This window comes from Telopea speciosissima, chromosome 1 (assembly GCF_018873765.1).
Source record: "Telopea speciosissima isolate NSW1024214 ecotype Mountain lineage chromosome 1, Tspe_v1, whole genome shotgun sequence".
Taxonomy (NCBI): domain Eukaryota; kingdom Viridiplantae; phylum Streptophyta; class Magnoliopsida; order Proteales; family Proteaceae; genus Telopea; species Telopea speciosissima.
Window position 1 is genome coordinate 14,224,118 of NC_057916.1, and position 9,905 is coordinate 14,234,022.

The window sequence follows — 9,905 nt, forward strand, 5'->3', positions numbered from 1 at the left end:
AAGAAGATGATGTTTGGTCTGAAGACCTTCCTACATGGCGGTTCTTTCAGTGTGATGGCTTCTGTTTCTATTGTAAGACAACTCGCCAAAGGCGTTTACATCTCTTTTAATTATTCTTAATGATGGGCTTTGAGAAGATTTATCACATTTATCCCCCCCTTGAAATTTTTGTTTGAAGTTTGAAAACAGTGTGCTGCAACCTTTTGCAGGCTTTAGTGCATTAGAAATTCACACCAATGCTAGTTACTAAATTAAACTCAATGAGGTTGTGAAAAGTGTTCCTATGGCTTTTGGAAAAGATAGACTCGAGTCACTCGACAGAATCTTTTCCTTTCAGATAGCGTCCATCTTACATTGGATTTCATCTTTCCAATATTTAGTGGATACTTGGATATTAATTTTTTTTTTGTTGTCTACATTGTTTTTCATTTATCCAAATCACTTGGGTCCTGGAGTCTAGTTCTATTTTTCATTCAGGGTTTCATCCAGGGGAATGACGCAACCATTCAGTGCTTTACATGCCTAGAAGGCAACCAAAAGAAGGTACCCTGGTTTGTTTTTTAGGCAGCTTATTGTGAAACCCTTGAAACTAATTTGCAAGTTCTTAACTATAAAATTGGGCTCCTGAACTGTTTTCAGACTTGGAGGAATTAACCAGAAGAATTTTACAACCTGAAGTTGAATGGTCCATTTCTTCCTTGCCTGTCGAGCTCTCATGCCTGTTTGCTTGTACATGTTCCTGCATTGTGTGTGTGCGTGTATGTGTAGAAATAGAGGTTCAATTTTTGTAATATGGAATATTTTAATTTTTATTGGTACCACCCTCATACAAGTAACAAAAAAAAAGAAAAAAAATAGATTCTTAAGGTGAATAATCATAGTTTATATTCTGGTAGTGGCTAAATTATGATTAGAAACCTTTGTTCTGTTTGCCCTCATTATTTTTTGTGAAACTGCATTACATCTGTTTTATGGTTTGGTGGTTGTGGAGGCTTTTGCACTGGCGATGAGAGGTTGCAGTGTTGCAGTTAATGTTCAAATTGGTTAGTAGTTGCATCTGATTTTAATTTTTTTTTCTTTAACATGATCCATGAGTTTTAACTTTTTCATGTTTTTCCTGATAGGAAACATAGGTTTAGTGTTGTCTCTTCATTTTGTGGTGTATAACAATACTTTTTGGTTTTCCTAGGACATAGGTGCTAAGTTCATGGAATTCCAGTAAGTTCTTCATCTCTAATCCTATTACTCCATTTTGTCATGGTTCAGGTTGTTTCAGGTATTTCGTTCATGCATATTTATAAGGAGATCATGTAAATGTTGTTACTTGTATAGTTGATCATACTCGGGAAACCTTGGAGATTTGCACATTTAGTTGGATGCATTCCTCATCTTGCCTCTAGCCTGCATTGCTCTTTTCAATGACTGCCTAAAGTGGTCAATGAGATGGCTGATGAGTTGAAAAAGTAAGGCGTTTTACTTTTGAGATTCTGTTATGGGAATACCATTCCATTATGAGGTGTGGGCTTTTGTAGGGGGTGGGGGTGTAGTTCTTTGTTGTTGTACATTATCTGTGCTCTTGCCTCCTTGGAGGCCTGTTAGGGGGTGGGGGTGTAGTTCTTTGTTGTTGTACATTATCTGTGCTCTTGCCTCCTTGGAGGCCTGTTATACCATATTATCTTTCTTTTAATAAAATTTATGTTAATTAAAAAAAATATATTGTTAGTGTTACCAATTAAAGTGTTCCATATGTTTCAGATATTCTTTTTTCCCTTCAAATTATATCCCTCATAGATATCTTCTAAACTTTTGACTCATGACGAGGTTTGATTTATCTGTTGCTTGATATACTTTTAGAGCTTGTGTGGGTATCCCTTATTCATGTACACCATACTTTTGCAACATCAGGTTCTGATGGTGCTTTCAATTTTTGGGACAAGGACAGTAAACAGAGACTTAAGGTTTCGTTACCTTCTTTCTGTTTTATTCTTATCTAACCCCAATGGTTGTTATGGGATTCATTGAAAGGCAATTATTTTTATATGATATTTCACTACTAATTACCAGCCTGTTTGTGGAGGATAAGCAAATTCTTAATGAAAGGATGATGTAGAGAAGATTCACCAAAATCTTTGGAATATGAGTTGGAACCTAAGAAAAATGCTCACTTTGGATAATTCTCCTGGTGCATGGTCTGAAACCCAACCCTAAATTGAGATTAGGGCAGAATTTGCAAAGGCTCTAAAAGGACAGAATAGGCTAGTTAGGAAACAAGAAACACTGACTACAGGAACTGGGTAGGCCACCAAAACAGCATATATGATTAGAAGATTAAAACAGAAATGAAGGAAATTGAAAGCTCATTAACAGAATGGGGGACATTTTGTTATTCAAAACTACAGAGCTGTTGAGCCTGAAACTTGGGTTGAGTAACTCTTTAGATCAAACCTATCAGTGGTTAAACCATGACAGATATCTCTGGCTAATAATAGCAGGGTGTGATCGGGGCTGATATGGGAACTAACAGAAGCAGAGCGGGGGTGTGGAAAGTGGTAACAGCAGGTGTTAAGGTAGTGTTAGAAGATCAGAATCAATAGAGAATGAGGGGGGATTAATTATGATTAGAAACCTTTGTTCTGTTTGCCCTCATTATTTTTTGTGAAACTGCATTACATCTGATCTATGGTTTGGTGGTTCTGGAGGCTTTTGCACTGGCGATGAGAGGTTGCAGTGTTGCAGTTAATGTTCGAATTGGTTAGTAGTTGCATCCGATTTTAATTTTCTTTTTATTAACATGATCCATGAGTTTTAACTTTTTCATGTTTTTCCTGATAGGAAACATAGGTTTAGTTTTGTTTCTACATTCTGTGGTATGTAACAATGCTTTTTGGTTTTTCATGGACATAGGTGCTCCGTCAGGCAAAACCTCGATAAAAGTCCAAGTCCAATACTGCGAGGCCCACTATTATCTGTTGGCATTTTCATTGGTAATTTTTGTTCAATGTCACTTTGTTCTATTGAGTTCATTTTATTTTCCTTATTTTGGTTTTGTTTCAATTGCTATGCTTAGGTTATTCTTTGTATCCCTTTTTTCTTATATTTAAAAAAGAAAGATAGTCATTGAAGAGAGAGAAAGTTTTTTGATAATGATTAATAACTCTCGTCTCTCTCTTTTTTCCCTCTAAACAGTTGTGTGCTTGTACAGGAGGGCCTAATAACCTAGAAGTGACGTTTGGGCTTTTCTTAGCCCATAAAGTGTCACTAATCTGTGCTATGATGTACATGGTGGCACAATGCTTGGGTGCAATGTGTGGTGTAGGGCTAGTAAAGGCCTTCCAAAAGTCTTACTATGTGCAGTATGGTGGTGGGGTGAACGAGATTGCCGATGGCTACAGCAAAGGTATGGGTTTGGCGGCAGAGATTATTGATACTCTCATCCTTGTGTACACTGTTTTCTCTGCTACTGATCCCAAGAGAAGTGCCAGAGACTCCCATGTCCCTATAAGTTCACCTTGGTGGGTGGGACGACCAGGTTTTTTTTATCGCCGCCACAATTGAATTTCTTCCTTCTTCCTCTTTTCTCTTTTTGATTTTTTAGTCATTCCCTCGCAGTGCACATTCTAATATGCGTTATTCTGAAGTGAAAGCTTGTAATCTAATCTTTATGCATTTCTTTTTATGGGTGAAACTTGATAGGGTTTTAAGAACCGACTTGAGTTTAAAATCCTTAGTTTGCCTGGCAAACTAGGAAAAAAAGAAAAAAAAAAAGGGGAAGCATCATTGCCCACATTTTAATTTAGGCTTGTAAACTATGTCTGCAGACTGTGAAGAGTCTGCTTCTCAATATTTAGCAAAAAGACATTGGTTCCTTAATTACAGGCTCCCCTGGTGAGGATCCGAAGATGTTGGCGAATTTCTAAGATCATCTAGAAAAAATATTCGTCTTAGATCCAGAGAAGAGAATGACAGTATCTCAAGCATTGAGGGATTCATTTATCACAGGCAAGTGACCAAAGATGCGGATTTTATGACCCCAGAAATGCTGTTGAGCTAGATACATGTACATTATGATCTCAATTTATTTTTAGATCTCTAATCATTGGGCATTTCTCTGTCTTTATCTCTCTGTGATTGCCTAAGAGGATTGACACAGTGTTATTGGTGTGGATGAAATGCGAAGAAGATGATGTATGGTCTGAAGACCTTCCTGCATGGCGGTTCTTTCAGTGGGATGGCTTCTGTTTCAATTGTAAGACAACTCGCCAAAGGCGTTTACAGCTCTTGTAATCATTCTTACTGATGGGCTTTGAGAAGATTTGTCACATTTATTCCCCCCTTGAAATCATTGTTTGAAATTTGAAAACAGTGTGCTGCAACCTTTTGCAGGCTTTAGTGCATTAGAAAATTCACACCAATGCTAGTTACTAAATTAAACTCAATGAGGTTGTGAAAAGTGTTCCTATGGCTTTGGGAAAAGATAGACTGAACAGAATCTTTTCCTTTTAGATAGCGTCCATCTTACATTGGATTTCATCTTTCCAATATTTAGTGGATACTTGGATATTAAATTTTTTTGGTTGTCTACATTTTTTTCATTTATCAAAATCACTTGGTTCCTGGAATCTAATTCTATTTTTCATTCAGGGTTTCATCCAGGGCAATGACGCAACCAATCAGTGCTTTAGATGCTTAGTAGGCAACCAAAAGAAGGTACCCTGGTTTGTTTTTTAGGCAGCTTATTGTGAAACCCTTGAAACTACTTTGCATGCTCTTATGCATAAAATTGGGCTCCTGAACTGTCTTCAGACTCGGAGAAATTAACCAGAAGAATTTTACAACCTGAAGTTGAATGGTCCATTTCTTCCTTGCCTATCAGAGCTCTCATGCCTGTTTGCATGTACATGTTCCTGCATTGTGTGCGTGCGTGTGTGTAGAAATAGAGGTTCAACTTCTGTAATATGAAATATTTTAATTTTTATTGGTACACCCTCCTACAAGTAACAAAAAAAAAAGAAAAAAAAAAGATTCTTAAGGTGAATAATCATAGTTTATTTTCTGGTAGTGGCTAAATTATGAATAGAAACCTTTGTTCTGTTTGCCCTCATTATTTTTTGTGAAACTGCATTACATCTGATCTATGGTTTGGTGGTTCTGGAGGCTTTTGCACTGGCGATGAGAGGTTGCAGTGTTGCAGTTTACGTTCAAATTGGTTAATAGTTGCATCCGATTTTTATTTTCTTTTCTTTAACATGATCTATGAGTTTTAACTTTTTCATGTTTTTCTGATAGGAAACATAGGCTTAGTTTTGTCTCTTCATTCTGTGGTGTATAACAATGCTTTTTGGTTTTTCTAGGACATAGGTGCTAAGTTCATGGAATTCCAGTAAGTTCTTCATCTCTAATCCTATTACTCCATTTTGTCATGGTTCTGGTTGTTTCATGTATTTCGTTTCATGCATATTTATAAGGAGATCATGTAAATATTGTTACTTGTATGGTTGATCATACTCAGGAAACCTTTTAGATTTGTACATTTAGTTGGATGCATTCCTCTTCTTGCTTCTAGCGTGCATTGCTCTTTTCAATGACAGCCTAGAGTGGTCAATGAGATGGCTGATGAGAGAAAAAACAAGGCGTTTTACTTTTGAGATTCTGTTATGAGAATACCATTTCATTATGAGGTGTGGGCTTTATTGGGGGTGGGGGTGTAGTTCTTTGTTGTTGTATATTATCTGTGCTTTTGCCTCCTTGGAGGCCTGTTATACCATATTATCTTTCTTTTAATAAAATTTATGTTAATTAAAAAAAATATATTGTTAGTGTTACCAATTAAACTGTTCCATATGTTTCAGATATTCTTTTTTCCCTTCAAATTATATCCCTCATAGATATCTTCTAAACTTTTGACTCATGACGAGGTTTGATTTATCTGTTGCTTGATATACTTTTAGAACTTGTGTGGGTATCCCCATATTCATGTACACCATACTTTTGCAACATCAGGTTCTGATGGTGCTTTCAATTTTTGGGACAAGGACAGTAAACAGAGACTTAAGGTTTGGTCACCTTCTTTCTGTTTTATTCTTATCTAACCCCAATGGTTGTTATTGGTTTCATTGAAAGGCAATTATTTTTATATGATATTTCACTACTAATTACCAGCCTGTTTGTGGAGGATAAGCAAATTCTTAATGAGAAGATGATGTAGAGAAGATTCACCAAAATCTGTGGAATATGAGTTGGAACCTAAGAAAAATGCTCACTTTGGATAATTCTCCTGGTGCATGGTCTGAAACCCAACCCTAAATTGAGATTAGGGCAGAATTTGCAAAGGCTCTAAAAGGACAGAATAGGCTAGTTAGGAAACAAGAAACATTGACTACAGGAATTGGGTAGGCCACCAAAACAGCTTGTATGATTAGAAGATTAAAACAGAAATGAATGAAATCGAAAGCTCATTAACAGAATGGGGGATATTTTGTTACTCAAAACTACGGAGCTGTTGAGCCTGAAACTTGGGTTGAGTAACTCTTTAGATCAAACCTATCAGTGGTTAAACCACGACAGATATCTCTGGCTAATAATAGCAGGGTGTGATCGGGGCTGATATGGGAACTAACAGAAACAGAGCAGGGGTGTGGAAAGTGGTAACAGCAGGTGTTAAAGTAGTGTTAGAAGATCAGAATCAATAGAGAATGAGGGGGGATTAATTATGATTAGAAACCTTTGTTCTGTTTGCCCTCATTATTTTTTGTGAAACTGCATTACATCTGATCTATGGTTTGGTGGTTCTGGAGGCTTTTGCACTGGCGATGAGAGGTTGCAGTGTTGCAGTTAATGTTCGAATAGGTTAGTAGTTGCATCCGATTTTAATTTTCTTTTCTTTAACATGATCCATGAGTTATAACTTTTTCATGTTTTTCCTGATAGGAAGCATAGGTTTAGTTTTGTTTCTACATTCTGTGGTGTGTAATAATGCTTTTTGGTTTTTCAAGGACATAGGTGGTCCATCAGGCAAAACCTCAATAAAAGTCCTAGTCCAATACAGCGAGGCCGACTATTATCTGTTGGCATTTTCATTGGTAATTTTTGTTCAATGTCACTTTGTTCTATTGAGTTCATTTTATTTTCCTTATTTTGTTTTTGTTTCAATTGCTATGCTTAGGTTATTCTCTGTATCCCTTCTTTCTTATATTTAGAAACGAAAGATAGTTATTGAAGAGAAATTTTTTTTTTCGATAATGATTAATAACTCTCGTCTCTCTCTTTTTCCCTCTAAACAGTTGTGTGCTTGTACAGGAGGGCCTAATAACCTAGAAGTGATGTTTGAACTTTTCTTAGCCCATAAAGTGTCACTTATCTGTGCTGTGATGTACATGGTGGCACAATGCTTGGGTGCAATGTGTGGTGCAGGGCTAGTAAAGGCCTTCCAAAAGTCTTACTATGTGCAGTATGGTGGTGGGGTGAACGAGATCGCCGATGGCTACAGCAAAGGTATGGGTTTGGCGGCAGAATTTATTGATACTCTCATCCTTGTGTACACTGTTTTCTCTGCTACTGATCCCAAGAGAAGTGCCAGAGACTCCCATGTCCCTATAAGTTCACCTAGGTGGGTGGGAGAACCAGGTTTTTTTTATCGCCGCCACAATTGAATTTCTTCCTTCTTCCTCTTTTCTCTTCTTGATTTTTTAGTCATTCCCTCGCAGTGCACATTCTAATATGCGTTATTTTGAAGTGAAGCTTGTAATCTAATCTTTATGCATTTCTTTTTATGGGTGAAACTTGATAGGGTTTTAAGAACCGACTTGAGTTTAAAATCCTTAGTTTGCGTGGCAAACTAGGAAAAAAAGAAAAAAAAAGGGGAAGCATCATTGCCCACATTTTAATTTAGGCTTGTAAACTATGTTTGCAGACTGTGAAGAGTCTGCTTCTCAATATTTAGCAAAAAGACATTGGTTCCTTAATTACAGGCTCCCCTGGTGAGGATCCGAAGATGTTGGCGAATTTCTAAGATCATCTAGAAAAAATATTCGTCTTAGATCTAGAGAAGAGAATGACAGTATCTCAAGCATTGAGGGATTCATTTATCACGGGCAAGTGACCAAAGATGCTGATTTTATGACCCCAGAAATGCTGTCGAGCTAGATACATGTACATTATGATCTCAATTTATTTTTAGATCTCTAATCATTGGGCATTTCTCTGTCTTTATCTCTCTGTGATTGCCTAAGAGGATTGACACAGTGTTATTGGCGTGGATGAAATGCGAAGAAGATGATGTATGGTCTGAAGACCTTCCTACATGGCGGTTCTTTCAGTGGGATGGCTTCTGTTTCTATTGTAAGACAACTCGCCAATGGCGTTTACATCTCTTGTAATCATTCTTAATGATGGGACTTTATCTATAGTTGGTTGAATGTGATCACATATTCACGAAGATATTGATTGAACGCAGAATCCATCAATAAAGCATAGTATTTTTTAGTAACTAGCGAAAGAAAATAGGTAAAGACCTCTTAGGGAGTTGCCTAGTTTGGGAGTTTTATCGTGTTAAAAAAATGAGTGCAACTCTGGATTTAGGAGTCAAATACAATAGTTAACACTTAGACAACCCAACACTTTAATATGCATAACGAATTAAAGTGGTTGAAACTTAAATCTGATTCCAAATTAACATCTGAACCAAAACAACCCGACACTATCGCATCGAGCAAATTAAACTTGATGAAACTTAAATTTGATTGCTAATGAGCATACTATGCTAATTTTAAAGGGAATTGCATAGTTATGCTAAACTTTTAAAAAGTTGCTTGGTATTGCAAATTATTTAAATAAAAAAAAGCTGGGTATTATAGTACGGTGATTTTGCAGATCAAAAGTAAACTCAATCAGGTATCTAGTTCAGTTGCCCTATAAGAAAATCTCTTTGACCTGACGTAATCTGTTGGACCAATGGAAAAGCCATGTGTACTGCCTTAAAGAAAAAATGATCCGGAATGTCCGGAAATTGACCACTCTGCCCTATTTTTTCCCTCTTGACTCTTGCAAAATTACATCTTCTGATCCTTACAAGGGTGTGGGTTGGTGAAGCTGCAATGATTTACTGAACAGAAAATGGAATATCTAGGATTGAGATGTCTATGGAATTGCTATTCCTTTGTTGTTTTATCTTTTTTATTTTAATTTTCTAGGGTTATTCTGCTTTGCTCTTGTTGGGTCTTTATAAAATTTCTTGTTATTTATCCCTGGGTGGGTTGTCATTTTTTTGGTTTTTGCTATAAAAAGCATAATATTGTGGTGGTGGAGTTATTTTACTCCCACTTGTATTATACTTCATTTATTAGATACAGTGGTTGCTCTCTCTCTTTATCTCTCTCCCCCCACCCCTCCCAAATGACTTCTATTCTTCACTGATTTTGTATTGAACAGTTATCGTCATGCTTAGTAATTTTTGCAGGGAAAAGGAGATGGTTCACATCTTGAAAGAAGTGGTCTTCATGACAACTGGGACGATGCAGAGGGTTATTACAGTAAGTCCTTCATCAAACCTTTCTTTGTTTTCTTTTGTCATCTGCAAGCAAAAGAACTATTATGTCTCTATGGTATCAACTGGATTTCGGGTTGACCTATCTTTTGCAGGAATTGTACTTTGTTATTTCTCTTCATGGTATTCACATATTCTCTGTGCAGGCTATCGATTTGGAGAAATACTTGACAGTAGGTATGAAGTTACTGCAGCCCATTGGAAAGGCGTTTTTTTGACAGTAGTTCGTGCAAAGAACCTCAAGGCTGGGAAGGGAGATCCTGAAGAGGTGGCTATAAAAATCATACGCAATAATGACACTGTATGAGTTGATGTTACTCTTTTTGCCCTCAGTTTGCTTTAGTTCTAGCTAAATATTGATTTT

General features: G+C 36.8%; 1 long non-coding RNA gene across 1 annotated transcript; it reads left to right on the forward strand.

Moving 5' to 3' along the window:
* Positions 1-523: 523 nt before the first annotated feature.
* Positions 524-1,284, forward strand: LOC122656311. The gene is made up of 3 exons (XR_006332080.1): positions 524-543; positions 992-1,043; positions 1,190-1,284. It is a non-coding gene; the product is annotated as an uncharacterized LOC122656311 (long non-coding RNA).
* Positions 1,285-9,905: the final 8,621 nt, after the last annotated feature.